This window comes from Lepisma saccharinum, chromosome 12 (genome assembly GCF_977018435.1).
Source record: "Lepisma saccharinum chromosome 12, izLepSacc3.1, whole genome shotgun sequence".
NCBI lineage: Eukaryota > Metazoa > Arthropoda > Insecta > Zygentoma > Lepismatidae > Lepisma > Lepisma saccharinum.
The window spans coordinates 16856288-16883889 of NC_139240.1; the positions used below are offsets into that span (position 1 = coordinate 16856288).

Below are 27602 nucleotides of genomic sequence, written 5' to 3' on the forward strand. Positions count from 1 at the left end.
GATCAAGAAAGTGTGGGGCCCTAACCCCACACCCCCTATATGCCTCCATAGCATGGTGCAAAGCACAGGGAAGTACTTTACTTCTTTTTTTTTTTTACAAAATACTTGCTATTTCTGTCTATGAAAATTATATATGTTTTACAACAACAGACATGTACCATGTTTACAGTTTACATATTACATCTTTTCTTGTACCTAGGTACATTGTAAGGACTTGTATGGCTCAGCCGAGAGAACTAAAGTTATCCTCACAAAGTTTATAGCCACCAGCGAGGTAGGCCAGCTAAGGCATTCTTTACTTGCGAGGTAGCGGCTGTTGCTTCCGCAAGGAAAGAGGAAGAAGAGGGGTCATGGCAGACGGAGATGTTGAACTTTGAGCGGGGTGAGCTTAACTTTGGTGTAGGTAAGCCCTTGCATGGGTAGACATCGCCCACCTTCAGAAGGTTTGCTCCAATAGTAACGGTACTAAGGTTGTAAATAAATGATCGGTGGGACAAGGAGAATGTTGTGAGTCATTTTTATCACCCTTTCATCCCGAAGGTTGTATATCAATAAGGTAAAGACAGAACATTAACAACATATTGTTTCCATTGTAAAATTATTTCTCTTGTAGCTTACAGTTCTTACAAGCATATAAACACAATTTTTGATGTAACGTTTCAGGAGATTACAGGCTCTCTTCATCAGACATTTCTCAAACAGCTTTCTTCATCAAGCACCATCCTTCATTTTCTGACATAACAATGGATTGCTCACGTTGTTAGGTTAGACAACAACAAAAGTTGAAGCGCTTGGCCTCATCAAAAAGGTGTTTGAGAAGTGAACAATAACCGAGACTTTTAGTTTCATTGATGTTACAGTTATAACAATGTAGCAAATACTCAACAATGTAACATTAGTGACAAGATTCATTGTATTAACTGCATCTTTCAATTTTTGTTAAACGTTACTTCTAAAATTGTGTTTTCTTTACATTTTCCATTCGTATGAGCTTCAGCCCCTCAGTACATATATTTTGTTCCCAAGCTCTAAAAAAAACTCATTTTGTGTAATTGCAATTTCATCATGCTATCCACATGATTTTTACATGGTTCAATTTTGATTTATATCTGTTAATATATTCTGCAGAGTTTTAGCATTACTTACTGTGTGTTTTCTTGGGAATGCTTTTCCCACTTCAATATACTCCTGCACAACTATTTACTTGCCACCAGCCATTCATTTACTGTCATGGCTCATTGCACGTACATCAAACAACTTCTCAGTCAAACACCATGTTTCATCTTCCGACGCAAGCACAGAATTTGTTTGTTGTTAGTTTAGGCTTGTCAGGTTTAAATCTCTTAGCATAAATACATTACATTTATCCTAACCCCTTTAACCTGGCATCAAAAGATGAAATATGGCAAATGGCAGATGGCCAAGAAGGTGATTGATTTATGTGTGATAAGTGAGACAAAGTGAATAATGGTAGTAGTTTGCCAAGTGTGTCATCAGGGAAAAACAAGAATATTTGCGCAAGGTACCCCTTACATCTTTTTGCCTATAAATTGGACATTGTATCTAAAGATATGTGTTTGGTGGTTACGTGGAAATAGGTAATTTACTCTGATAAGTTATTATTTCATTTTTCCACTCAAATTTTCTTCGCGATCGATTTCGTCACCTGTTCGATGACTTTGTCAGTATATGCCTGATGAAGTCATCAGACACATGGCGGAATCGATTGCAAAGAAAATTTGCTCCGAAAAATGAAAAGTAAACTTATCAGAGTAAATTATAAATTGGACATTTTTGAATGCAAACTGTGCTAATTACTTTCAGGAACCTTCTAATTTACTTCGGCAATAATTCCCACTAATCTATGATACTTACTCTTCCTTCTATGAATGGAGAATGACTGGTCCATTAGAAGCGGGGATGCTTGCGTAAGGTAAATTTAGTTTCTTTTTCTTAACAATATATACCTGCACGGAAATCCAAACAGTACTAATTACTTTCAAGAAGGTTCAAATTTAGTGTGACGATCATTGCCACTATTCTGCGTTAATTAGTCTTTCAGAAAATCATTAAACAATCCGAACTGTTACCCATGCTTTTGCTTTGTAAATGCTAGATTATCTATGAGCATAATGATTTTTTTGATTGATTGATTGATTTCGTGTTTTAAGTCCACTTTATGCACAGAAAGGCTAATCGAGACTGGACCTACAGTTTAAAGTGGAATCCGAACAACTATGTGTTTCCACCGGGTGTTGATTACAAGGCTACCACTGCACCATCGGGGAGGCCCATGAGCATAATGAATATCACTGAATGATTACAAGATTAATGTACTTTCACCAAAAGTGATTCTGATCAGTAGTAGACAAAATTAAAAATAATTTAGGTACCAGCCTCTTTTTCTCGGATGCCAGCTTTCTTTTTACAATAAAAAGCCATGAATAAAGCTACGCATTTTCAAATGTGACCTTAAAAACATTAAATTTCTTAATTAATATAAGAATGGATTAAAAGTAATTAATTCTTGCACCGGTGTAGACTTACTAAAGAAGGCTCTACTTGTATAACAGTATGAATAACTATTCAATACATGCTAATATGCTGTGATCAGAACACTACATTATAAAAGTACGTTCGCTACAGCTACAGCTGCTCTTCCAAAATAGCTCGCTACACTACTCCTGTGCGCTACTCGCTACTTCTGCATCTGCATAAAAAACTTATAACAACCACATGGATATTCAAGAGAAACCTCTAGTATGAGAGTCGCACTTACCGGAAAATAGATTCCGTTATTTATTACTGTGATTCTAGTCATCCGATAATTTTGATAGCAGTGTAACTTCAGTTACTTCTTTTTGCTATACTGTTTGAGAATAACGTATCAATGTAAGTGGAAAATCAACTCAAATTTGATATACGAGTATTGCAATTAGGGTGTTACTCAAATTAATTATTACAACTATACACAAATAAAATTTGGTTGGATTATTTATGTTTATATTTATTTGGTCTAGGAATTAATTCGTGCGCCTGGACAAGAGATGGCGTAACGAGTGTATCGTCCCACAGTTCCGTGTATCCACACATGCGTTGAAAACTCCTGTCAGCGTGCATCGTTCGTAGTATAGGGCAGTTGATTGACGCGTCAAAAACAGCATTTTGTAGTCAACTGAACATGGCGCAGTTCATGCCAGATAAAGTATTTTTGCGGGGTGTTCTGCTTCATTACTTTAACATGCAGAAAAGTGCTACCGAAAGTCGTCGTATTTTGGTGGAAGTGTATGATGACCATGCGCTAGCTGAGCGAACGTGTCAGAAGTGGGTGGACGGTTTAGAAGTGGTGATTTCGGCCTGGAAGACCAAGAGCGACCTGGACAGCCAAAAAAATTTGAAGACGAAGAATTGAGAGCATTGCTCGATCAGGATTCGTGTCAAACGCAGGAAGAACTTGCAGAAGCATTAGGCGTTGATCAAACAACAGTTTCCAAACGCCTCAAAGCCATGGGAATGATTCAAAAGATGTCACATTGGGTTTAACATGAATTGAAAGACAGAGACGTTGAAAGACGAAAAACCATTTGCGATTTGCTGCTTCAAAGACAGAAAAGAAAGGGGTTTTTGCATCACATTGTTACTGGCGATGAGAAGTGGATCCATTACGAGAACCCGAAACGAAAAAAGGCCTGGGTGAAGTCAGGTGAACCAGGTCCATCACAACCGAAACGAGATATTCACTGTGCAAAGGTTATGCTGTGCATATGGAGGGATATGAAAGGTGTGGTGTACTATGAGCTGCTGCAACCAGGTGAAACTATTAATCGAGAACGTTATCGACGACAATTAATGCGTTTGAAGCAAGCTCTGGCCAGGAAACGACCAGAATGGGAGAACAGACATGATATACTTATTTTTCAACATTATAACGCTTGCCCACATGTCGCAAAACCGGTCAAAACCTATTTAGAAAATGTCGGATGGGAAGTTTTACCCCACCTGCCGTATTCACCAGACATTGCTCCTTCGGACTACTACTTGTTAGATTGCATGAATAACGATTTGATTGGACAGCGGTTCACTTCTTCAGAAGATATCGAAAAATGGGTCTCTGACTGGATCGCTTCAAAGGATGAGGACTTCTTTCCCCACGGAATCTTGCCTGACAGATGGGCGAAAGTGGTGGCTCGCGATGGACAATATTTTTCTTAAGGTATTTATGTATTTTGTGTTTGAACTACAGCTTCAATGTGTGCGTAACAACCGCACGAATTAATTCCTAGACCAAATACATCAACATATTTTTCTTGAGAATAAATATCCCATTTTTTAATAGACTGGTATGAAGGCATTATTTCGAACTAAAAATATATATTACTATTTCAAGGATGATAACTATGGTAAACATGATGGATAACAAAATTTTCTGAAAATCTAGATAATTATGACAGATATCCATCATTAAGATAATATAATTCTTCTAGAACTGACATTTTCACTAAAAGTTTATGTACAACAATTTAAAAAACTACACCACAGAAACATGACCCCTGCACATTCTCAAGTTTCTGTCGGTTCAATTTAAGGTAAAAAATGAGACATCCAAAGTTGCGAGGCCATGAGGCACTCAAAACACGATCCACCATGTTGATACATCACTGGTCCATGGCTGTTTTATCGTTTGGTTTTCGAGAGTGAGGGACAGATTTAAATAATGGAAGAAGGAGCAATAGTAGTTGGAGGATAACTATGCATTGTAAAGATCACTTTTCTAATGAAATATTCCTGCTGCCCACATGGAAGATTAATGAAACGAGGTGCATGTTGTGCCAAAGGAAATAACATAAAAATGTGATATTTTTCAATTTCATCTTCTTAGCCCTTAAAGGGAGTGTTAGTTGGGGGAACCTTGTGGATCGCTGGGGGATACTTCTATGATATAAATGAGAAACAGGTGGAACGATGCTTCACTTAAGTTTTCCTGTTAGAAATGTTTCCATGAAGACACAGTGGAAATTTTGTCACCTAGTAAGCAAAGGCCCCCACAGGTTCGACACCCGGCGGAGCAGAGGCACATAGTGGTTCGGATCCACTCTCGATTAGCTCATCTGTGCATAAAGTGGATTCAAAACAAAAACTAGGAAAGATGCCTAGTTTGGTATCCCTCCATTCCCCCACACTACTCATCATCATTTTTCCTCATTCTCACAATTAGCCAAAAGTGGCAGAAAGCAACTCTAGATAAGAGCATTACTAAATAAACCATTCATCCTCATTGTCACGATAAGTGAAAGTTGCAGAAAAGCGACATAAAAGTAGGAAAAATAAATAAATTTGGAAATTCTATATTAACTAAATAAAATTTTCGTTTCTGCAGGAAATTACTTCTTACAATATCATAAAATATATTGAGGAATCTGACGTGTAAATCCGAGTGTTCTAAATGTATTGTAATTTTAAAATTTATGAACAAATATTATGACAAAAATAATTGTAAGTACAGAAAGTGTATGTCTATCGTTCTTGTAACAATAATTACATGCTGGTGGGATCCTACATACTGATACTGATCAATGCTGTTAACGTACAGAGCCATTGATTGCTGGCTCTATTGCTTTGTCATTGTAGTGCAATATGGATCCCTTGTTTCTTTAGTAATTGCACAGTAATTAATGCCATTTTGCTATCTCGTACACCATGGACATCCACAGGAAAGGATATGTTTCGGAGGTGGTGCAAACGAGGCATTCTTTACCAGGGGTGCCACAAACGAGGCATGTTTCTCCACAAAATAGCAATGCAGCTCAATTAAATGTAGCTGTTACCTGGAATATATTTATATATGTCAGTTAGTTATCTGGATATTAGAGTTGTTCAGATACTGATGAAATATCTATAATGCATAGGCATGCACACAGGGGGTGGGGGAATTGCCCCCCTTAATCACGGACGCCCGTAGATTTCTTCCACGGAGGGACAAACAAGGTATTTTTCCATGGGCGTATTACCCCGATAATACATCATTTGAATTACTTGAATTAGAAATTATCGCATTCCCGCATCCCCATTATAATAATGATTTTAAATTGACCCCCCACCTTGGATGGTAATCAATTCTAGGGGGCAAACATTGAAGTAAAAGAAAGCAAGATTAGAAGAAGTTAAGAGTAGCTGGACAAAATGACACTCAAAATGGTATTACTTCTCACGTCTCTCTTGCATTTCAAAAGCCAAGAGTACCTGCAGGGGGCACAGAGGGGCAATTGCGCCCTAGATTCCAAATTTTATTGGGAGTTGGCCCTGGGCACTGAACGATCACAATGGAAAAAAGTTGTAAAAGAGAATGGCATGGCCCCCATAAAATTTATTGAGCTCCATTAAATCAATATTGTTTTCAGTTTGCAAAATTTTGAACCTAAATATTTTCTTGCTCACTTTGCTTGCAATTCCTTTGTTTCTGTAATGCATTGTAAATTACCAGAGAGAAGTAAGAACAACTAAGTGCTTCATATTGTTGCTACTGCTAAACAGTTTCGTCTTAATTGCATGAACAATTGTTTGGAGGAAAAGGAGCGTGCACATGTAAGAGACAATTTACGTCATTTTTGCTGTTGGTTTGTTATGGGATGGATGAATTGATTGTGTAATGTATTTAAATAATATGTTTACACACACACATTTTATATATATATATATATATATATATATATATATATATATATATATATATATATATATATATATATATATATACAGGGTGACTGGTAATTAGATGTATTCCCTGAAAGGGGTTAAAGTAGAGACCAATTTGCAATAAATTTGACCATATGATACTCCGTCTGAAAATTAGTAGTTTTCGAGATAATCGAATTTCAATTGTTTTTTTTAAAAAAATGACAATTTTCCACATAAAAAGATGAATTGAGAAAAATCGATCGGGGGATCGAGCTGGGCAGTCATCATGCAGGGTGGCTACAAACAAGCAGAAATGAAATTCCCTGACTTTTCCAGGTTTTCCAGGACAAAATTTACATTTTTCCCTGACAATTACAAACTAAAATAAATCGATGTTTTTGCAAAATGGAAATAATAAACTCATACAGATCCACGTATGGTTTCGTTAAGTACCAATATCATCTTCTATGAAATTGACTTAATTTCTCTATTCTCTATGATTTGAATTCAAACTGCAAAACAGTGAATTTGGAAAATTATTACAATTCACAAGCTAGGGAAGGATTATGGAATTTTGTCATATGCAGTAAGTTTAAAATAAAATATTTGATTATTTTTAAAGTTACGACTAAATGAGATAAGAGTGAAGAGTGATTGATTAAGAAATACAATTTGTAATTTATAAGTCTCCTTATACATTCTCGGTATTATATGTTGATATTTCCACTGAGGTTTGGAACCCTCTGCTTACAAGAACCATGAGTGCGGACTAATTTTTCAATGCATAAATATACTTCTCTCTTCTCTGTCAAGCAAACAACTTAACTCTTTTGAGCCTAACAATGAAAAAACAGGAATTTGGCATTGAAAACTGCTTTATTGTTTTTCGAAGTATTCTCCTTTATGGTCAATACACTTTTGCATTCGTTCGAACCATTTGTCAAAGCAGTTTTTCCAATCTTCTTGAGACACCTCCATAATATGGTTTTTGAACGCATCAACGGCGTCTTCCGCCGACGAAAATCCTTGTCCACGCAATTTATTCTTGACATTCGGGAACAAGAAGAAGTCATTGGGTGCCAAATCAGGATTGTTCGGCGGATGACCCATCAATTCGATTTTTTGACTGTTCATAAAGTTGGTTGTTAGACGAGATGTGTGACAGCTGGCATTGTCTTGATGAAGAATGATCCGACGGCGTTTGTTTGTTTTCCGTATTTGACCTAAGACCTCTGGCAAACAAATTGTTGTGTACCATTCAGAGTTGACCGTTCTACGTTGCTCTAAAGGCACAGTTGCCACATGACCAGTTTTCCCGAAAAAACAGGCGACCATTTGTTTCGATGTGCTTCGAGCGCGAACAACTTTTGTTGGATTGGGTTCATCTTGAAACACCCATACAGTCGACTGCTGTTTACGTTCCGGCTCATATGCATATATCCATGATTCGTCACCTGTTACAATCTTATATACGTCTTTTGAAGCACCATGATTGTATTTATTGAGCATTTGTTTGCACCAATTGACGCGAGCGTCATTTTGAGTTTTTGTCAAATTGTGTGGGATACAACGAGAACATACCTTTCTCACAGCTAAATGATCATGTAATATTATATATATGCTGGTGGAACTAATGCCTAAGGTTGCCTCAATCTCACAGTATGTCACATGACGATCTTGGAGTATTAGGTTTCGCACAGCATCAAAGTTTTCTTGAAGAGCAACTGATTTTGGACGACCTTCGCGAATCTCGTCGGTGAGCGAATGGCGGCCACGATTAAATTCGTTATACCAGCGTTTCACAGTGGCAAAGGATGGGGCTTCATCGCCAAATGTGGAAGTAAGTTGATCGATGCACTCTTGTCTTGGTAATCCACGTCGAAAATCGTAAAAAATCATCGCACGAAAATGTTCACGAGTTAGTTCCATTTTATTGTTGTCGCGCAATCTCCAAGGCAACATAAACAACACAAATGAAGCTATTGACAAAACATTTGAAGTACGTTATGGTCAATAATGCCAGACAATTCCGTGCAAACGTCAAATCGCGCCTAACTTCAATCAGTGTTGCCAAGTCTCAAAATATAAATAGTGACCCTCGTATCAATGGGGTTTCTGCTTCAGTACAGTATATCCAAGTGAAGTACTGTGAAACTGACAACATGCAGTTATACCATTAATGCTGACGAAAAGGGTATGTAGGTTGCCTATTAGAAATTTAACGCAAGGAATTTATAGAATAGCATTGTATAGGTACCTGATTTAGCTAACCACACATTAAAACAGAAACACTAATAATATAAGCTTCTGAAAGTTCATATACGAGGGGAGTGCTGAAAAAAACTCCAAGCACTAGTGGTCGGAGAGCGACACACACACATGCAGGCAGGAAGAAGTGACATGTAGCTGTAATCTGGTACAGTTGCAATGCAGCCGTTTTAGGACAGTTCTAAGTTAAAGATTGCAGCTCTCATACCACCGACTGCCATGTAGCCTACATTGCACGCTCAGAATTTGGCACAGAGCCACCAGCAATCGTATGAGGTGTGCAGACCGGAAAGTATGGTGCAGACAATTCACGGAAGGCCAGTCGAATGTGCACAACCCCATACAGCTGAGAACACACGGGCCCTTTGCATCACTTCAGGTGAGAGATCTTGAACCACTCCCTGTACAGCCCTCACCTTGAATGTACAGACTTTCATCTCTTTGTTTAACTGAAGAGGTTTCTGGCAGGGCAAGGATTTGACAGGTACACTGTGGTAGAGATAGTTCCAGTCTTTGACGTCAGACAGATATGCCATGGGCATACAAAATTTAGTGCCATGCTACGACGAATGCTAGAACAACGGTGGTGATTATGCCGAAAATTAGGTTAGGACTCACTGTTGCTAATGCAATAACTTACAACTGATATTCTTGTTTTATTTATGCCTAATCGGTAGGGACCTTGATATTTTTTTTCTTTTCAAATTGGTGTATTTTATTTTTTATTTTTTACTATACGGTGTTATTTTTCCCAAAATTAACATTTTCATTTTAGCGCATTTTCTGGCAAATATCTGAAATTATACCTTCATGGTGTTTCTAAACTACTGTTTGAAATTGTAAGTCACATGGCTTACGCCTCTTTGTGAGAGTTTGATATCTTGAAAGTTATTTTGAGAAAGTTATTTTCCATACCCCTTTTTTAATTTTAAGGTAAGGATTTGTAGATAATGGAATTTTCCTAGTATATACTGAAGGGTGCATATGACCATAAGTGGCGACACACCCAAAAAATTTAAATCAATCATTCTCACATGACAGATACCGATATATTATGGCACCAAAAATTGGCATTATCCTTTTTTGACTTGTTAGTGTTACGTTTCCAAAATTCGCGTTTTTGTTTTAGAACATTTTTCTGCCAAATATACCGAAACTTAATACTCCATTGTGCTTTTAAACTATTATTTTAAATTGGAGGTCAGATGGTCTACCCATTTTCGTGACAGTTTGATACGTTGGAACAGATTTTTGAGGAAGTAAAAGTAAAGTGCTCCCCTAAACTTTTCCATGAAGGTGTATAGTAGGGGTGTGGAGTTAGGGCCCCACACTGTATTGATCATGGCTGAAGGTAGGGGTGATGTGATCAGCAACATGCTCCTGGCTACCTTTATCCCTCAAAGTAACCTCAAGGTACCTGCTTCATATGATGCTGGGTGGTGCCGGAGCAGTTTGAATAGGTGGAAAACATCCCGGTTCTCCCCGCAGGGGATCGACCCCGGGTTTCTCGCATGGTAGTCAGACGCCCTAACGACTGAGCTCCATTATTTCTCGCTCGACAAATGCCGATGGTGCACACTTAGCTTGGTAATTCAAAACACATCTCGCGCGACAAATACGAACATGTGGCTCCCGTGTGACTGTAGATACGCACTCGATCTCCTGTTAGAACCCTGCCACTTTGCTCTGTGATGCAAATGGTTTTGATAGAAGTTGAAAAATTCGTGGGAAATACATGATTTAATGTGGCTGTCGGAAATATTCCATGTACGTATAACTCTATAGTTTACTCTTGAATAAAATGTTGAAAATCTTGCATATTCTATGTACACAAACATGGTCTAGAAAAGTCAAGAATGTTGGATTTCATGGAATTTTTCGTTGTTTTAGGACATTTCTTTTAAAAAATCGCTAAAAACGCCAACAATTCGCATTTTATGCCAAATTCGCATTACTTCGATATTTCGAACGGGCGAAAAATGTGTCCAGACATCACTGCACATTTCTAAACATAACTTCGCACTAATTACCATTTTTCACGGTTTTGGCGTTTGCAAAAAATCAATGTCCCTACTAATTGGAAATTACTTTCTGACCACCCCTCGTATAAATCAGTAGATGGAAAGTGAAAATTTAGCAGGGCTGGCAGAGAAAAGTCAATTCTTGAAGAAAGTGATTTGCTTTTATGATTGAATAATTCGAGTAAATACGAGTATGACATTAAAATATTTATATATTTATTATTAGTAATTTATTTCATAATATTGGACATTAACCTTACTCAGTGAGAGATTAGTGACCATCTCCCACGCGTTTAAAGAGACAGGACAGAGAGTGGCGTTAATTTCATTGCAATACTAGTGTTGCAGTAAATTTGAGGTTGGGAGCATGCACTTGCCAATTTTTATAACGTTCATCAATGCAGATTTATGTTTCAATTTTTCGTGATAGTATTCAATATATATCCCATTTGCTTGGATTCTTCTGGACATCTAAGAATAGTGCAATGTCATTGTAAACGGATGTTAACTTGTGCAAAACCAGTAATACGTCAGGATGATGAAAGAAAACATTTGTAAGCACTGCTACATTAAATAAGGCAAAGTGAGCCAGAAGAGTAATTAAATTCCAGCAGCATATTTGCAGTCTACAGCTCTTCTTGTTTATGCATGCGCTTTTTGTTGGATGTTGCAGTCAATGAAATTTCTGTCGCATGTTGTAGTGAGATACTCTGTCGGGTGGAGATATTCGACAAAAATCGTATGTATCAATGGAACCTATTTGTTTCCATGTTCCTTCAGTTTGCCCAACAAAATGCCTTACTACGACGTCCGATAACTATCGGACGGCCCCACCCGCTCGTATTCCCTCCATCTGTTGACAAGTCCCCTTACTACTCCCATACAGACAAGAAAAAATGATAATTCAATGCATTTTCCACGTAATATTTAGAGGCTTAGCCTTTACTCCCCCGATGATACCATATGGTATCATCAGAGTAAGGTCGTACTGGCCCGATGATACCATATGGTATCATGGTACGAAATGAATGTGCTTTTTGGACCTTCATACTCTTATGTTTGGGTGGAAACACTGACACAGGTCTGGAGCAAGCCTGGGAAATTCATATTGATGACCAACCTCCCCCCTCTCATCAACATATCCATGCCACATTTCCGAACAGAGTTTCACATTTTGGCTCATTATTCAACTTGTATGGCACCCAGGAATATGAAACATGTTTCAATCTCTTTTGAAACGTCCATTGTTTGAAGAGAATACTAAGGTTTGCGCCCTCTTCCCAAAATAGCGGGAGAAGAGAGGGCAAATTCCAGATTTTTCTTTTAAAATTCAGTGGTCACGCCCCGAAGCCCCCCTTCCTCAGTTCGGTGTTCTGAATTGTACACGGTTGCATGCTATGATGTTTTAGCTGCAAAACAAAACTTATCCGAAGTACATTGCTCTCATAGTGCGCGAGTTCTAACAAATTTCCTCCAAAAATGCAAATTACCTATTTTCCGTAAAAAAAAATAATCACATTTTGGCTTATTATTCAACTTGTATTGCACCCAAGAACATGAAACATGTTTCATTCTCTTGAAAAATGTTACTAAATTTCGCGCCTTCTTAACAAATAGCGGGAGAAGAGGAGGCAAACTCCACATTTTTATTGTTTTTTTGATTGAAATTTGGGGGTCGCGCCCCCAAAACCCCCTTCCTCGGTTCGGCGTTCCGAATTGTACACGGTTGCATGCTCTGATCTTTTAGCTGCAAAACAAACCTTATTCCAAGTAGATTACTCCCATAGTGCCCAAGTTATAAAAATTTTCCTCCAAAAATGCAAATTACATATTTCTCGTAACAAAAAACAAATAATCACATCTTGGCTTATTATTGTATGGAACCCAAGAACATGAACCATGTTTCATTCTCTTGAGAAATGTCCATTCTTTAAAAAGAATACTAAAGTTCGCGCCTTCTCCCCCAAATAGCGGAAGAAGAGGGGGCAAACTCCAATTTTTATGTTTTTCCCATTGAAATTCAGGGGGATGTGCCCCCCCAGCCGCTCCTCTTCGGTCCGGTGTTCTGATTTGTACACGGTTGCATGCTATGATGCTTTAGCTGAAAAACAAAACTTATCCGAAGTATATTGCTCCCATAGTGCCCGAGTTATAACAAATTTCCTCCAAAAATACAAATTACTTATTTTTCGTAAAAAAATAATAATCACATTTTGGCTTATTATTCAACTTGTATGGCACCCAAGAGCATGAAACATGTTTCATTCTCTTGAGAAATGTCAATTCTTTGAAAAGAATACTAAAGCTCGCGCCATCTTAGCAAATAGCGGGAGAAGAAGGGGCAAACTCAAAATTTTTGTTTTTTCATTGAAATTCGGGGGTCGCGCCCGCCAAACCCCCCTTCCTCGGTTCGGCGTTCTAAATTGTATAGGGTTGCATGCTCTGATGTTTTAGTGCCCATAGTGCCCGAGTTATAACAATTTTCGTCAAAAGAGTGTTCGAATTCAATGAAGACGAAATTCCCTGACATTTCCCTGACTTTTTTTGACACCTCAAATTCCCTGACTTTTCCCGGTTTTCCAGGTTTTCCAGGTCTGTCGCCACCCTGTCATGCTGATATATCATGTCAGGTCTTGTAGCTAGAGGCACATCCTCGAACAACATTGCCATCCCGTTCCTCAAGAAATGTTCATAAGTGATGCCTTTTAAGATTTGGGGCAGGAAAAATGGCTCAATCAAATGATTGTTGATTATGCCCATCCATACTTCTGCCTGGGTGTGCGACTGTGGCTGGATGAAAATTACCCAAATAAATGGATTGGCCGAGGCGGCTCGATTCCCTGGCCGGCTCGATCCCCCGATTTGAAGCCTTGCGACTTTTACATTTGGAGCCACATGACAAGACACCGCTAAACTCGCAAGAAGAGCTCAGGGAGAGGATCTGAACAGCTGGTCAACACATCAAGGACACCATCACATCACGAGTTAAGAGACCAAATGTCCGTAAAAACCTGCGTGCCTACATTCGTAACGGAGGTGCCCACTTTGAGCAAGACGTGCAATTGTAGTGTTCATTAATTCCATTCACATGAAGATGAATGAAGTATTATTTCTTGTACACAAATATGAATGTTAGCAACATTTGTACCTTGTTGGATAGCAGATGACACAATGATGTAATTTAAGTAATTTGTACGCTTCGTGTCTTACCATTTTTGTTATTAATACGTTGCCAAGTAAACTAAGAGTGCAATTTTTTATCATCACTTGTAAGTTTAGACCCACCCGTTACTTACATGTGATTGTTATTTGGGAAAAACTTTTTTTTTTCAACGAACCACTTATTTGTTAGCTATCAGAAAACGCTGAAATAATTTACATACAATGAGCTGTTTTTTCTCAATTCATCTTTTTATGTGGAAAATTGTAATTTTTTTAAAAAAAAACAATTGAAATTCGATTATCTCGAAGAAAACTACTAATTTTCGGATGGGGTATCATATGGTAAAATTTATTGCAAATTGTCTCTACTTTAACCCCTTTCAGGGAATACATCTAATTACCAGTCACCCTGTATATATATATATATAGGATAAAAGCAAGGAGGCCCAAAAGGGCTAAATAAAAATCAAAGAAGGAGAAAGGAAACACTTACCAGACAGTGGAAAAATTAAAATTTTCGCAGTCTAACTCTGCATCTTCGGTGTAAGAAAAAAGACTGAACCGGAAGTTGGAGATCTGGTAGAGTTGCTAGGTCTCGATCATAGAAGAAGTAGTGCATAGTCCCATTCTGCACAGTGATCCTGAAACCAAAAACATCTTTACCCACAAACCCAGAGTGGTTTTCAAATGCCCCCCTAACCTCCAAAACATCCTGGTCCGCAACACTCCCTCTCCAACATCCTCCTGTCCACAAATGCAACCACCCTAGGTGCAAAACCTGCCCCATTCTTATCACCTCTCACACCCTCCCGGTGCACACAGCCACTGGCAAAATTACCCTCCACCCCAAAGGGACCTGCCACACCTCAAATTTGATCTACATCCTCACCAGCAACATCTGTGATGAATTTTAGCTGCGGGAAACATCTACCACCCTCAACCTTCACATCAATAACCACCGTGCCTCCACCCACAACCTGGACTTCACTGTCGCCGTCCACACCAACCACCACAACATCAGTTTCAACGACTGCTTCCGGGTAGCGATCATCCATCTCCTACCCCAACCAGCCAACACCTCTGTTCGCAAAAGATGGGAGAGGGCCTATATATCGGCCATGAGTGCAACCACTCCACCTGGCCTGAACAAGGTCACCCAGTAACTGACACCCCCCTTCCACAAAACATCCCTCCCACCCTACCACCTGCCGCCTGGTGATGGAACAGTGTTTTTTTTTTTGTTCTACGCACTACTTCTTCTGTGATCCAGACCTGGCAACTCTACCAGATCTCCAACTTCCGGTTCAGTCTTTTTTCTTACACCGAAGATGCAGAGTTAGACTGCAAAAATTTTAATTTTTCCACTGTCTGGTGAGTGTTTCCTTTCTCCTTCTTTGATTTTTATTTAGCAATTTGGGCCTCCTTGCTTTTATCCATTATATACATACAGAGAAATAAATATTACCACCGGGAATATTTCGTGAACAACAATAAATATTGAAAAACTGCTTTCGCAGATATATAGGTATGAGAGGGGCTCATTAAATTAGTGGACACATTACGTTCAACTACATAAGGAAATACGATTTTCAACACAAACTTAGTTGTTTTTTTATGGAAACCCCATTTTATTTTCAGCTCATTTGAAAGTACTTTAAAATTCATTAAGACTGGCGTTTGTTACATTGTAATACGTCAAGTAGTTCTCAAGTAATTGTTAACGTGAAGTTGAGCGTGAAGGCTCATCCCCACTATGCCTGTCGGCATAGCTGAGTGCAAATGCAGTCGTGCATACAGCCTGCACACTTATGCTGCATTTTTTCTACACTCGCCATAGATAAGTATCATCTCTGCCTTTTCAGAGTTTGAAATACTATTTTCTCAGCAACAGTTTTGACATACATACACTATCACAAATGTCTCGTTAATCAGTGTACTTTGTTACTTGCTTTATTTGATAAAATTGATAAATCAATTTGAAAGAAAAATGTATAAGGTGCAAAGTTTAAAAGTTGAAAACTTAAAGATTTGTTATGACTAGAGTGCGGATTTTGCATATTTGCATATTTTATTCCGGTTCTCTAATTAATATGGAACTGGGTTCTAAAGTTGTTTCAGAGCATTCCGAACCGAAGTAGGGGGATTTTATAGTGCATATTTAAGGTGTTCGTGCATATTTACTGCGTAAGCGCATATAAATGCATATTACGTGAAATAATCATTAAATTGATAGTTTTTTTTAAATATATTTGTTTACTTGGTTAATGTTTCGTCTGTGGAGTGCTTCTGAGAGTAAAATTTTCAAGCACAGGTGTTCGAAAACCTCTGTTTATGCGCTGCAGGGAAGACGGTCCCCCCTCCCTCCTGCATACCTGGCAATGACACAGAGAACATGTGCATCCCCTCCCCCAGCCTTCTTCCTTGTCCTATATAAGGCAAGGGAGATTTTTGCTCGTAAACAGTCTGAACTCCGTTGAATTTGTGTTTGTATGTCTTATTTTCAGAAATTTTATGGCCAAGCGGAGATAGGGAAGACAAGTTCCTAATCTTCGTCACAGATGCAGCGCCTTACATGATTAAAGCAGGAAAAGCATTACAAGTGTTTTATCCAAAGTTGACATATGTAACGTGTGTTGTACATGGTCTTCATAGGTAAATTCAATTTAATACAAGATTTTGCAACCTTACTTGACATGGAAGCTGTTGTTACTTCGTCTTTACCTTCAATGGTCACTATGTGTGTGTAGTACTTGAAAAAATAAATGTATTTCGAGGAATATTTTTTGTGCCTATATTTTTCCTTTAGTGCATAATTTGCATATTTGAGTGCATATTTTACTTGTTTTTAGTGCATAGATGCATGCATATTTTCCACTTTTTTAGTGCATATTGATCCGCACTTTAGTTATGACCAAATGCAAAGAGTTGATTGTTCCGATGTACTAAAAAATATGATGTAAATGAATGAATGCCAATTAAAAATTAGAAAGATGTTAATGTACTAGCCTTTATGCATGTAACTGATGGCGGAATGTTTAAAATTTATACCTTTTAATTAACAAATATTTGTTAACTCGGAAAGATGCATTAGCACTTTTTAGATAATTTGTCAAAGCTTATTTATTTACAAACTACTCATTTTATTGTAACCCACAGTTGTTGAAAAAGGAGGATATGTATGTTATGAGCAACTTGTGAGAATGTTTGTTTCAAGCATCAACTTCATGTTACAATTACTTGAGAACTATTCAACATATTACAATGTAACAAACACCATTCTTGATGAATTTTTCCGTAGTTTCAAATGAGCTAAAAATAAAATGGGGGTTTCCATTATAAAAGTTTGTGTTGAAAATCGTATTTCCTTATGTAGTTGAACCTATTGTGTCCACTAATTTCATGAGCCCATCTCATACCTATTTATCTGCAAAAGCAGTTTTTCAATATTCATTGTTGTTCACAAAATATTTCCGGTGGTAATTTTAGGTGACTCACCCAGTATATACACACACACACGTGTGCATCGATGCAATAAAACTAAAAAAATGAGATGAAATGAGTTTTTATCTCCCAACTGAACTTTCATCGAGGTTTTGGACCCCCTAATCCAGCGGCGTATACTCTGGGTCACCTAGGTAATCGGAGATGACCCGACTATAATTTTGAAAAAAGTTGTTTTTTTATTTCTTCACAATATTCTTCCGAACCAATCTTTGATTCGCATATTTCTTTACTTCCAGCGCGCGAATGTTTTTCAAACATTTGCCGCTGAATGTCCGAGAGGCTTCCAGCCACTTTCTCCAGCTGGTGGAACTGGTGACGTCAGGGTGAGATTCCACCGGCTCCCTTTAAATCCCTTGACGGGAGGGGAAGGAAACACTGCTTCTCAGGCGCGGTTATTCCGTGGCAAGGGTAAGCTCCTTCTGGAGAGAGTCCATCGGTCGCACTCTCCACCCCAGAGCCTTTGCCGTTCCCTTGGCTGGCACTTCCACGGTGGCCTTTGTATCGTAGGAGCTGTGTTGTTTACGACAGGGAAATTTCTGAGGAAACAGAATTCTGGGTTCGCAAATTACATACTGAAAAGGAAAGTAGAGAAAATACATCTGAAAGTGCGCGAGAAACAGGGAAATGTGAACATTTGCGAACCAATTCTATGTTAATTCTCATTTTACATTTGCTTCTGTCTTCCCCTGCTATTTCAACAGATATTGTCATAGGAAAGAAAAAGCTTTAATATTGAAGATGACGTTAATTAAATAAATTAAAATTTTAACTAGAAATTCAAGAAATTACACCGACCTCTGTGGTGGAGTGATTGCCACAACTCCCTATGACATCAGAGCTCCAGGGTTCGAATACCGGGCTGGGCATGGGTGCTCTTTGTAAATGTCCCTTCATCAATTTCATATCATCACTCGTAGTGATCAGACAAAAGTGGCAGAAAAGCGACGTCAAATAACAATTTAGTAAATCGATTAATGAAGTAATTAAACTATTTATATGCTTACTTTTATTCATTTTTGTATTTTAAAATGCGTGATTACTTTCTTTGTAGCCTTCAAAACAAGTGAGAGTATTTCTTTCACAGAAATGAATAATTTTTAAAAGGGAAAGCTATCAGAAATAAATGATATATATACGTACACATATATTAGGTAATTTAAGTTGCTTCTCCCCCCTCTCTAGATTAATAATGATAAAAGATGTTTGAATGTGAAATATATAAACAAAAAACGCAATGATTCCAACTTACAGAACCTCGCGCATCGCAGGGAATATGAAGCCTGTGTCAAGCAGTAAGGAACCACAATAGAAGATTGGCGCAGGGAATTGAATGCGTGTTGTAGCGATTCGAGAATTTAATATTTGTTTAGCTGTTAGTGGTTTAGTATTCGTGCTAGTGCTGTGTTTAAAGTTAAAGGCAATGGATATAATATAATATTTTGGTGTGAAAATATTTGGAACGGGATCTTTTCCGGAGAAATTGCAAATAGTTAATGTAGGTAGGCCAGTAGAATCTCTTGTACCACATGTCTTGAACTCAAACTTCCGTGTATAAAAACAAAAATCAGGAATTCACGAGTAACTGGGTACTGGGGTAACTTGAATTTTACACTTCAATTAATATTGAGGGTTTTTATTTCACTAATGAATTCCTTTCATATTCTTTGTTACAGGTTTTTTCTTATAGAGTTATTATATTATCTTGTTTTATTGTTTGAAATTCTAAACGTAGATTAACTGCAAGTGCAATCACAACAATTATTCGACAGTGGTCCTAACAATAAGGTAACATTTTTCACACATACATTCGTAAATCCTGTATGAATGTTGAGGTAAATTTGCAGGGAGACTTCAGGAGTGGGTGGATGAATCAAGTGTCTGAGATTACCCACTAGTTAAAACCAGCATACGCCACTGCCCTAATCAGAGGGTCTGCGCATGCCTATGCTATAATGTATGATAATAAGATATTTATAATCTAGATTATCCATATTTCCACGTAATAGAATTTGTCTTTGTAAACCTCCTGCAAAAGTAAGCATTTTTAAAAATGTAGCGCCGCTACAGCTACCGCTATAAATTTTGTAGTTAGCTACAGTAGTGACACTACAAGTAGCATGCTACTTCCAACCACTGGTAATATGTAGCCGACTCGACCATATCACATAGATTATAAAATTCTGACAGCCGCAGTGCAAAAAATTATAATGACATGTTTACCATTCTGATTTAATGGAACATGATACAGAAAGCATAGAAACATTAAAAAAATATACTGTACTTGTTATTTTTTAAAAAATGTAACAGAAATTTCCACAAGTAAACTCGAATTATTAAAAAAAAATATTAGAACTGGATTTGAAAATCCAGGAACCAGGTGAATTTTTTCAGGTACAATGGCAACTGGGTACCCTGTACTTTCCTACCCCTGATTCTGATATCTGCAAATTACTTATGTAGCTACATTATTCTATATTTTATTTAAAGTGATATCACTGTGTTTCTTCTTAAATCACACCATTTAAATCTTGATTTAATCACAATGTAAACCAAAACAACCTTGGCATTCATGACATTTTCTGTTGTTTTTAGATTGAGGAGATGTGGTATGATTAAGTAATATATCTCTGTTACCTTAGCCTGCAGGCTTCACACAAATAACTATAGCACCCAATATGACAATTCAAAGCTACACAAGATGGGACGGGACATACAAAATATTAATGACAAAAGCAGTGCCGGATCTACAAATCTTGAGCCCCGCAAAATATTACCAAAAGCCCCCTCTACCTACCTTACACACACATGTTCACAAAGTCACATATAAGGGCCTAGGGGGTGATTCAGAAGTCCTTTAACACTCCCTATAAAAAGTGGGTACAATTGGTCATGGTAGAAACAGGTTAGGCTTAGGGGGAACCACATTGGTGTGTTCCAAGCGAACGTCCATCATATTGGTGGCTGCCATTATGAATCCAACTATTTTCTTTTTTAAATGGGAAGGGGATGATGTGATATATGTGTGTATATACATATATGACACTGTTTTCTCACACCTGGAAAATGATACATTTCTTACAATCATGCAGTCATAACTTTTCCCTGATTAAAAATAGGCTGAAGAAACCTTCACCACTGCATTTGTCGTGAAATTCTAGACTGACTTCCATGCTGGAAACCCAGGGTGGGTGATCTAAGGTTGGAATTTTTCCGACATTGTCCCAGCATAAAGTGGCTCTAGGGCCCACCCAGCCTCAAATGAAATGGTACCCATGGTGGCTGCAGCATGGTGCTGACCACATCACCTCCACGATGGCTGACATCGAAAATGTGTGGGGACCTACCACCACATACCCTAAATGTGCCTTCATGGCATGGTGCTACATGCACAGGGAACTTTACCTATATATTGTATTCGTTTCTGTACCTCTGAGTAACTATGTTTATTCTTCACATATGCATATACGAACCCTTTACTATGTCAATGGCTGAGGGACCCCTAAAGGCTTACTTGCCTCTGCCCCCCCCCCCCCTTTTGCTGGGTTTTACAGCTTGTAGATCCGGCACTGGAAAAGGCAATAAATTAGGAGTGATAGGTTTGGTGGCATTGTAATCTCCATGCTTTTTTTAAATTTTTGAATGTACATGCAACCAGTTTATAAGAATAATAAACGGTGGAAGTAAATTGAGATGAAAGATGTCTTACTCATGTGGGCCATACTTTGTTCTCAATTTTACGTAATTTATATTAATTTCATATTAAATTATTACATAAATCTATCGATTACAAAAATCTGATGTGTATTCTTATCAAGTGCCCCCAAAATTTATTCATGTTACCCATGAAATATATATCCTACCCAAAATATGAACTTACAATTTCAGTTTGGGTAATGGTTCTGATTTTTTTTTTCAAATTTTGCTACCAGTATGACTAATTATCATAGACTTTTGGCAATCATTGTCACACAAAATTCCTTAAAATAATGAGCACTCGTTGGATTTCGAAACAGTTAATTACACTGGGGAAAAAACTTTCAAATAACCTTACGCAAGCATGCATGCTCCCCAAGGACAAGGCATTGTCCGTTGATAGAAGCGACAGTAAGTATCGTAGACTAGCGGTATGGGCAAAAATAAGATGTGAGAGGTACCTTGCGCAAAACATCCAGTTTCACATGCTTCACACATTACACATACAACTACCACTACCCTCTCCCTGAATGTTGACAGGAGGCTCAAAGGAGTTTTGTGTTTGAGATCAGCAGTAGAAAGCATTTAGAGATCTTATTTAAATGCTAAGAGAACTAAACTTAACAACGAGACACATTACGAGTATTATTAAAATGATAAGGGAACTAAACCTAACCTAACTACGAAAGCATTTAGGGTCATTATTAAAATGCTTAGGGAACTGAACATGACCTACCTCACCTAACTGCAAAGGCATGTATTGAACAAAATCTTCAAACATTTTGGTGGCAAGAAGAAAGTACACATCCGAATACCGCATGGTAAACAAACGGTAAGGGAACGAGTTTACAATACCGGACCACTCTCCAATTTCTATGAAATGTCGCCTACTAACTAATTGTGAACTCCTAAACACGAATCTGCATGTAATAATTGGCGGTCAAGTATGGAAATCGAGAAAAAAACGAAATAAACTATGTTTTCTTAACGTAACGTAACCCTACCATAAGAACAATAGCTCCACGGAAGACGCCATTTTCCCAACATGAAGAAATCAACAGGCAAGACAAGATATAGTTCTCGTAGCTAAAATATTAATTTTTCTTTGTATTTATGCTAATAGAACCTAACCTAACAGGCATAACCTAACCTCGTAGGCATTCCTCGTCTTACGTCAGCAAGATTGTTGTGCATAAAGGAAGACCATTAACGAATTGCGAAAGAAAGATGGTTCCGAATTGCTGTGTAGGGAGAATCAGCGTGGTAAATCGCAAGGTTATTTTACAATTTCTAGACGTAAATGTACAATTTTAACAAGCGACCGCCAAATATGAACTACAGTTACGTCATCAGGACACCGAAATTAGTAAGTAGGCGAAATTTTATAGAAATTGGAGAGTGGTCCGGTATTGTAAACTCATGCCATGGTAAGGGTTCCAATTGTTTTATGATTTCTCCTAGCACAAAGACTAATTATCGTAGAATTTTGGAAATCATTGTCACACGAAATTTGAACCTTCCTTGGTACCAGTTTCATAGATCGGAGACACATTAAAATCGGATATTTTGTGTTTCGCATGGTTCGAACTTACCAATTGTGTATTGCGGAACATAGTTCAAGGAGACATTATGCTTTTTAAATGAACACAAACACTTTCTCTACTAAAATAACGCATTTTTCTAAGTGCTACTGAACACACATAACGGTGCGATATCACTTACTTTGCGTATGATATCGCTTCTTTTGTTTTCGAATATCAGTGTTTTCCAACCTTCTTCACCGAAAAATACCTACTATCGTGTTCGTCACGTGTGCAAATTGTACATTATGCACGGGTAGCTGACGGATCGCACCACGAACCATTCTGATAAGGTTAGGTTAAGCAAGCATAATTTAAAAAAGGGGGTTGGAAACACTGACACGATTTCCCGGTCAAATAGATACCACGATGAAAGACAATACCTCGACTAACGATGGAAACCTTAGAGAAACTCATTTCCGTAAGTAGTTTCTTCTGTTAAAATGAAGAAATGTGTCTCCGATGTATGAAACTGTTACCCCTTCCTTAAAGTAATGAGCACTGTTTGGACTCGAAAAAAAGTTATTCATGTTGAAAAATACGGTACCACTATAGTATAGAGGTGACGGATTTCTTCAAATATACAGGAGAAAGTACTTACGGAAATCATTTTCTGTAGTGTTGTGGAAGTTCATGAATGTAGTTTTGATCCATTTTAATCGGAATACATGTTGTTTTCTGCGAAAATCTCTGTCCGACACGCTGTTTCTGCTGCCGCCATTTGCTTTCTGCACGAGAGCACAATGTTCCGTGTGTTAGATGACGTAACCCCGTATTCAGTGTTTCAAATTCGCAGTGTTTTCACTAGAACATGACGTGTCGAGTATTTTTTTTTACTATGCTTGCCTAACCTAACTTAACCTAACCTTACAGAAAATGGTTTTTGGGGCTAACGTGAATGGTTTTGGGGCTAACGTCAATGGTTGGAGAGTTATTGGCATAATTTCAAATCCGGGCACGAAAGTAGGTATTTTCTGGTGAAGGAGGTTGCAACACTGCATAAATCGACAAAACACTCGCACAACGCGCGAGGAACCAGTACACTGTCGCCACAATGTGTGTTACAGGATGGATAACAAGTAACAGTAAGTACTCGTAAATGTAGAAATAGACATTATCTTAGTTACAAATGCATTATTTCACCTTAGGAAATGTTCCGCATTCCAAAATAGTACGTTAGCAATGTAAAAAAGTGCGAAATATATGATTTATAGGTGTCACCCACACTACTATAGTAGTACCAAAAATAAAACTTCAAATGTACCTTATGCAAGCATGCGCACTTCTTGGACAAGATATTCTCCGTCGACCAGCGACAGTAAATATCGTAGAAGCATGGGAATGAATGTAGAAGTAAATCGGAACCTTAGTAGAATATTTACAGACTTTATTTTAATGCTAAGTGAACCAAACCTAAGCGAACCACGAAAGCATATATTGAACAAAATCTTAGGTAATAACTAAAACTCCGCAGTATGTGTTAACAGGCGTAAATCGAAATAGAACCATGTAAAAATTGCATTCGTAGTATGATGAAATCGGAATAAAACAAAAGGAACTTGGGCCCTAGTGTTGAGTTTTTTTAATGACATTTGCAGTTTTTGACTCGTTCACTTCATTAGGGTATCCTCCACTGTTCGTGTCCTGCATTATAAGTTCGAAGATTAATATCTGCTACAAGGATGTATTACACATTAACACTACGTAAAGCCAGAAATACATATTACCTATATTGACGTTAGTATCTTAGTCTTCTGCATTAAACTTTGGGGACTCCCCGGGCCTAAGGACTGTGCGCGCGCAAAGAATTTTACAATATAATCACATATTTATATGAAATTTGCTGAACTTACTGCTTCGTTCTTTAATATGTGAAAACTCTTGCAATCAACTATAATGTATGTTTCACATAACGTCACAATCTAGAAAATCAATCACACAATATGACAGATCACTTATCAAGCTCACGTCAGCTTGCTGCTGTAAGATAGCGAGTGGTCTTCCTTATCGCACAACGCGAGGACAACTCTGCGTTATGACGTCAGATGAAGAATGTGTACGTTTTTAGGTTAGCTGTTTGTTAGGTTTGGTTCTCTTAGCATAAATACATTATAAATGTATTATTTATGCTATAAGAACTAAACCTAACAAGCCTAATCTAACAACTTATTCATTTAGCTTAGCAATGAAAGTATTATCCCGTGACGTCAGTACACAAGGTTGTCCTCGCCTTGTGCGATCAGGAAGAACCCCCCGCTGTTTTGCTCTTCACATATCACACAACCCTCAAACAACTTCCCGTCTTATGACGTCAGCGTTAGTTTAGACTTGTTAAAGTAACGCCCCACACTTTCTTGATCCGGTCATAAGTGAGGGTGGTGTGATCAGCACCACGACGTCCCTGACCGCCTTTACCCCCCCAGGGTTTCCCCCAGGAAACCGGTGGGCGCCGGGGCCGCTTCCAACGTTAGAAAAGTGAAAAGTTCCCGGATATGAACCTGCCGGGGATCGAACCCGGGACCTTTAGCATGGTAGTCAGACGCGTTACCGACTGAGCCACCGCGGCCACCTAGACTTGTTCTCTTGCATCCAGAAAAAATGCATTTTTTATACTAACAGGGGTGTCCACCAGGCACGTATCTAGAAATATATTTCGGGGGCAGGGTGCGAAATCATTTAAGACTGGTGGGCCCTACCCCCGCGTCCTTTAAACGTGCCTGCATGACACGGTGCTATTAGCACGAGTTAAAAAAAAAGACACATGTGAACATGAGAATGAATGGTGTTACCTCCCTCTGAGGTCTAAAACTAAGCCATCAGCCTTGAACATAACGTTTAAAACAAACAGTAAACTTTTAATAAATCTAAATGGCCAAGAAATGAAAGTGCCGGCCCCCGTGGCTGAGTGGTTAGCACATCGCGCTACGACGCCAGGGGTCCCGGTTTCGAATCCTGGCCTGGGCATGGATGTTTATGAGTGTCCATATCATCACTCAACAAAACCGAAGTAAAATAAAGCAAATCATAATAATAATAATAATAAAAGAAAAAAGTTCCTGCCTTGGTTGCAAAGAGAATGGTTGTCCCGCCTCTACCCACAAGTGCTTTCAGTATTGCCTGAAGTTAAGAAGCCACAGAGGAGGGGCAATATTGTATTTTTGCTCCCCCTCCCCCCAGTCACGCCCTAAAATATGAGACTACATATATTTCAGCTTATCTTGGTTTGCACTAGATTTATGAAAGTGCACTCAAGTTTCCGTTAACAACAAGAAGCACGTGACATCGCAGTCAGGTCTCTGCAAATCAAGTATCTCCGTAGGAATTCGCTGCTTCTGTTTCTCATTTTGTTTGAAGCCTGCCAGGTTTTGTAAAAGGTGCACCTTGTAAGTTCTTAGAAGTTCAAGCCTAGGCTAATCTCCCCTTCCGACCCGGTCATTGTTCAGAGTAGAATACGTAACTGCAGAAGGAGTGTTTCGGCATTTACTCTGCAAATTGTAGTGACGAGTTTGGATTTCCTTCCACATCAAGCGATATAACTGTTCATATATAGTTTATATACATTTAAATCATTTGCAGAAAGTAGACCGACTGCAAGATCGCGCATCAGCGCACTGCAATTAGTCGTCTGATATACTCCAGTGTCCAAAATTAAAGCAACAAACAGAAATCCTTTCCTCGTGTGATTTTTTTTTTAATATAAATTTTCCAAGTTTAACCTGTTGCTATCGTGATTTTTTTTTGATAAATCCTGGCACATTAAGGTTAGTTTAGTTTATATCTTAAACCAGTTGTCTGTGACATCATAAATATTACTATCACCTGATCGTATTATATGGTCAAATGGACACACGGGAAAGGATTTCCGTTTGTTGCTTTAATTTTGGACATTAGTCTAGAATCAAGAGATTGGTAAGTTTTACTTCTCTCCTTACGTTTTCTTTACTAATTTATATTTTCTGTGTGAAAGGACATAAGAAGACGGGACTAGAGACAGACAAGTATCGTTCCGATACACCATCAGTTCTCTGCCCTTTCGGGCTTTAACGCTGCAAACTTTGGAGTGTATGAACTACCTCCTCTCGCGGGAAGGGAGGAACTTTTATTTCTTGGCCATTTAGATTTAATAAAAGTTTACTGTTTTATTTTAAACGTCATGTTTAGGGCTGATGGCTTAGTTTTAGATCTCAGAGAGAGGTAACACCGTTCATTCTTATGTTCACGGGTGATTTATTTTTACGTTGGGGGGTTAGTTGTAGGTGGCAAGGTCGAGGCATGATCGATATTCTAGGCTTCTCGGGGTTGAGGGGTTGTGGGGGGGATCGCCTTCAGTCTTAGGTGGTTCTCTCAAATCTGAAACATCTAAAAGGGACCATTGATCTGAAAAGACATGTAAAGCTCAGACTGATTTCATTCAAACACAATACCAAGTAGCTACGAATAATTACAGATCAAAATATCTAATTTTAAAGCTGTTGGCGTAGCGTGGAGACTTGCCCCATATTTGACACCTCGGCCCTCTCCAACCATGCACTATATTTGAAAGCCTTCGTTGCAAAACTTTTATCCTAGAAATACTCTAAAATTACTGATAGTTTCATTTCTTAATCTTAATCTCTGAATACCAAATAAAATACCATATTGCCCCAATCTCATCGACTACCCTCGCGATCAGCCAAAAATTTGGAAAAGTGAAGTAAAA

At 38.3% G+C, this 27602-nt stretch overlaps 1 protein-coding gene across 9 annotated transcripts in view; it reads right to left on the reverse strand.

The window, feature by feature from the left end:
• LOC145996578 (uncharacterized) overlaps window positions 1-24902 on the reverse strand; it is a 108420-nt gene extending 83518 nt beyond the window's left edge. For 8 of the 9 annotated variants that reach the window (XM_083133094.1, XM_083133099.1, XM_083133097.1 and 5 more), the window contains exon 1: window positions 24631-24902. The gene's annotated coding sequence lies outside the window, so the exon portion shown is untranslated. The remainder of the gene's footprint in view (window positions 1-24630) is intronic. The other variant, XM_083133090.1, reaches the window with a different exon arrangement.
• Between the last annotated feature and the right edge of the window lie 2700 nt (window positions 24903-27602).